Genomic DNA, 5,062 nt, shown 5'->3' with positions numbered 1-5,062 from the left:
TGGATTTGGTAGTGTTGAATAACTTGCCTTCTCCAGTAATATTGGGTTTGCCCTGGTTAAAATTTCACAATCCTGTACTGGATTGGTCTACCAGTGAAATTAAATCCTGGAGCCATAAATGTTATGACAAGTGTTGTAACGGGCGTATTGCAGCTTTGGATAGGGGAGAATTGCCTGTTCCTATTCAGGATTTTTGGAGAGTTTTTTCTGAGAAGGAATCGCAGGTTTTGCCTCCCCATAGAGACTATGATTGTTCTATTGAATTTGTCCCTGGAGCGACTCTTCCTAAAAGTCGTTTATTTAACCTTACTATTCCTGAGAGGAAGGCTTTGGAGGAATACATACAGACAAGTTTGGCCGCCGGTCACATTAGGCCCTCTAAGTCTCCTGTGGCGGTTGGATTTTTTTTTGTAAAAAAAAAGGACGGCGGTTTACGTCCTTGTCTGGATTTTCGTGAGATTAACAAAATTACGGTACGCAATCCTTACCCACTGCCATTGATTCCTGATCTGTTTAACCAGTTATTGGGGGCCAAGTGGTTCTCTAAAATTGACCTTAAGGGGGCATACAATCTGTTGCGCATGAAGGAGGGTGATGAATGGAAGACTGCTTTTAACACTCCTGTGGGTCATTTTGAGAATCTGGTTATGCCTTTTGGTCTTACTAATGCTCCTGCATTTTTTCAGAATCTGATTAATGACATCCTTAGACCTTTGATCGGTAAAAATGTGGTTGTGTATTTGGATGACATTTTGATTTATTCGCCAGATCTGGAGTCTCATTGGCAGAGCGTGCGTGAGGTATTACAGTTATTGATGGACAATTCGCTTTTTGCTAAGCTGGAGAAATGTGAGTTCGCTGTACAGAGAATTAGTTTTTTGGGCTACATTATCTCCAGCAAAGGTTTTGAGATGGATCCGGTTAAGGTTCAGGCTGTGCAGGAATGGCCTAGGCCTATTGGTTTGAAATCGATACAGAGGTTTTTGGGTTTCGCCAATTACTACAGAAAATTCATAAAAAATTTTTCTAGTATTGTCAAACCTCTGACTGATCTCACCAGGAAAGGTGCTGATGCGGTTCAGTGGTCTTCTGAGGCCATTGAAGCTTTTGTGTATCTCAAGGAGAGGTTCACCTCTGCTCCCATCCTTATGCAGCCTGATGTTACTAGGCCGTTTTTGGTTGAGGTTGATGCTTCCTCTGTGGGGGTTGGCGCAGTATTGTCTCAGGATAACGGGGATGGATTACATCCCTGTGCCTTTTTTTCAAAAAAATTTTCGGAGACTGAACTGAATTACGATATTGGTAATCGGGAATTATTGGCTATTAAACTCGCATTTGAACACTGGCGCCACTTCTTGGAAGGTGCGGAATTTCCCGTTCAGGTTCTTACGGATCATAAAAATCTGATATATCTTGATGCTGCCAAGCGCCTGAATGCCCGTCAGGCTAGGTGGGCACTGTTTTTCTCGCGGTTTAATTTCTCCGTTACTTACATCCCTGGTACTAAGAATGTTAAGGCGGATGCCTTGTCTCGCAGTTTTTCTCCCATAGTCGGTGCTGAGAAAGAGGAAAACATTTTACAAGAAGGTGTTGTGATAGCTGCTTTAGACTCCGTTTTGGAAGATGAGATTCTTAAAGCTCAGGAGAATGCCCCATCTAACACTCCTCATGGGAGGTTGTTTGTGCCTGGGACCTTTAGGAGAGATTTGTTTGTTGAGTGTCACGAATCTCGGTTGGCAGGTCATCCCGGAATCTCTGAGACCAAGAGACTGGTGGGTCGCAGTTTTTGGTGGCCTGGATGGCAGAAGGAAGTCATTAAGTGGTTGCCCCAATGTACTATATGTGCTAGATCTAAGTCCTCACATACTCCTGCTGCGGGGTTGCTTTGTCCTTTGGAGGTCCCCAGTGCTCCTTGGACACATTTGGCTATGGACTTTATAACTGACCTTCCCCCCTCTGAGGGTTTTACTGTCATCTGGGTGGTCGTGGACCGTTTTAGCAAGATGTGTCACTTGGTTCCCTTCGTCAAACTGCCCTGCGCTAAAACTCTCGCTAAGGCCTTTGTCAAGGAAATTGTCAGACTTCATGGCGTTCCTACTGACATTGTTTCTGATAGGGGTCCTCAGTTCGTGGCTCGTTTTTGGCGTGCCTTTTGTGACAGGTTGGGAATTCATTTGTCGTTTTCGTCCGGATATCATCCTGAATCTAATGGCCAGACAGAAAGGAAAAACCAGGATGTTGAGCAGTTCTTGCGTTGTTTTGTGGCAGACAATCAAGAGGGGTGGTCTGAGTTTCTGCCACTTGCCGAATTTGCTCTGAACAATCATACATCTTCTTCTGCTGGTTGTTCGCCTTTTTTTTGTTGTTCTGGGAGACATCCGTCGTTTGGGTCGTTCTCCAAGTTGGGATCTGCCGTGCCTGAGGAGGAGAATTTTTCCGGTGATTTGGAAAGAGTTTGGACGGATGTGCGTGGTAATCTTCAGGAGGCCAACAGAAAATCTAAAGACTACTTTGATAGGAAACGACAGGAGGTTTTGTTCGCTGTTGGTGACATGGTTTGGTTGTCCTCTAGGAATCTGCGGTTGAGGATTCCTTCTAAGAAATTGGGTCCCAAGTTTGTAGGGCCCTTTAAGGTGCTTCAGGTTGTCAACCAATCTGCTGTTAGGTTGGAGGTTCCTACCTCCTGGAGAATTAATCCGGTCTTTCATGTCTCTCTGTTAAAAAAAGCTGTTGTGTCGGATGGTGACGCCTCTGCCTCTGTTCCTCCGGTGGTGGAGGACGGGGAATATGAAATTTCTCGCATCCTTGACTCTAGACGGTATAGAGGTAGTTTGCAGTATCTTGTGGCCTGGAAAGGTTTCGGACCCGAGGATAACTCTTGGGTGAGGTCAGATGATGTTTCCGCGTCCAGACTTATCAGAGCGTTTCACAGGAGATTTCCTGATAAGCCTGGTCCTAGGGGATCCGGAGGATCCTCTTAGAAGGGGGGGTACTGTTAGAACCTTGCTGTTAGGTTTTTTTTCCTTTGCTGGTCACATGACCTTGTTGGCCTATTTAATCCTGCTCCGCCCTTCTGGCTTTGCTGGACTTCATTGTATATCTACTTTCTAGCTAGCCTGTGCTCTGTATCTAACTCTGTTAGTTTGCTTGGTCTACGGACCTCTATGTTCTATCTATTTTGTTTGTTCGTCTGTCTGCTACTATTTCTGTTAGGAGGTGTCCCATATTCCTCCCAGTCCTTAGTACTTGTAGGGATTCCCTCCCCACATCTATAGGTCTCCGTACAGACTAGATTAGGACTTTAGCAGGTCTGATCGCAGGATCAGGTTCCCTGTTACATCGTAGGGATTCAGCTGAGTCCTATAGTAGGGACAGATCTCCTCTCTTTCCTTAGCTTTGGTAGCAGAACATAACACTATTATTATTATAGGGAGACCCAGAGGGGCACTATTATTATTATAGGGAGACCCAGAGGGGCACTATTATTATTATAAGGAGACCCAGAGGGGCACTATTATTATTATAAGGAGACCCAGAGGGGCACTATTATTATTATAAGGAGACCCAGAGGGGCACTATTATTATTATAAGGAGACCCAGAGGGGCACTATTATTATTATAAGGAGACCCAGAGGGGCACTATTATTATTATAAGGAGACCCAGAGGGGCACTATTATTATTATAGGGAGACCCAGAGGGGCACTATTATTATTATAAGGAGACCCAGAGGGGCACTATTATTATTATAGGGAGACCCAGAGGGGCACTATTATTATTATAAGGAGACCCAGAGGGGCACTATTATTATTATAAGGAGACCCAGAGGGGCACTATTATTATTATAGGGAGACCCAGAGGGGCACTATTATTATTATAGGGAGACCCAGAGGGGCACTATTATTATTATAAGGAGACCCAGAGGGGCACTATTATTATTATAGGGAGACCCAGATGGGCACTATTATTATTATAAGGATGCCCAAGGGGAACTATTAATGTGATAAAGAGACCTAAATGATCATCCTAATAAATTGGTATCACGGGGAGTAGTAAATTTAGATTTTCTCCAATGGTAGGCAGGGTCATATTTGTAATAGAGAACCTCATCTTTGAAAGTGGGTGTGGGAGAGTAACATGGGCCTGTGTGCGTCCTATGCCAGAGCTGGGCGCAGCCCCTAGTCCGGCCCTGTTCCCTCAGTAAAGATACTTCTTTTAGCCCCTAACACGGTACAAAGATATACATTGTCTTTTAGCCCCGGAATCTGACTTTCTTATTGATACAAAACACTAATTTTTATTGTGTGGAACAGATATAAATAATTTATGTAACAACATAATAATACTCTAACTGCTCAGAAGAGTAAAGTGTCCATAGCTCTATCATCCATGTCTGCATATGGTACCGATGCTCAGCCTATATTGTTGCCTCCTTAAGGGATGCTAGGCAACTTCCTTATAAGGTAAGCTGCCCCTTTAAGAGTAGAACACAAGATTCCATTATGACATCACAATTAACCATCACTACTTCTACAAGTGATTACACTCTAGTTGTCACTTTGACTTTCCGGTGTCATTGTTGTCGGTGTGATAAGCCATATAGCTAGTCATATACAGACTGCGCTTGGATTTACTGGAAATGTCTGGAATTCCTCCAGACAGACTTCAGGTGTTAGCACTACTCCAGGGGATTCTTGCCACCTATGACCCTGACTTTGTGCTACCACTACCCGATGGCGTCCTCAGCTTCACTTACCGGCTGGTAATGGAGCTTGTGAGAGATTGCCTGACCAAATACAAACGAGGTCATATAAGCTCAGAATATCTTGAGCATTTACAGAAGAACATATGGACATTAGTACAACAGGTAAATAGCAGACAATCTGCACAAATCATAAAGTAATAATGGAAAATAATAATGGAATATAAGTTTAACCTGTACCAAATACCCAGATAAGAATAGCCGGGGAGCAGTAATAGGGCATACAGGCTACATGACAAGGGAGAGGGTGATATCTACAGGGTTATTGGGAGGGTTGTGGAGGTAGGGGGGAATTGGATTGG

Source organism: Phyllobates terribilis, unplaced genomic scaffold, assembly GCF_046119375.1.
Source record: "Phyllobates terribilis strain yellow unplaced genomic scaffold, ASM4611937v1 Scaffold_97__1_contigs__length_5976380, whole genome shotgun sequence".
Lineage (NCBI taxonomy): Eukaryota > Metazoa > Chordata > Amphibia > Anura > Dendrobatidae > Phyllobates > Phyllobates terribilis.
The sequence above is the reverse complement of the archived record's forward strand: the minus strand, read 5'-3'. Positions refer to the sequence as shown.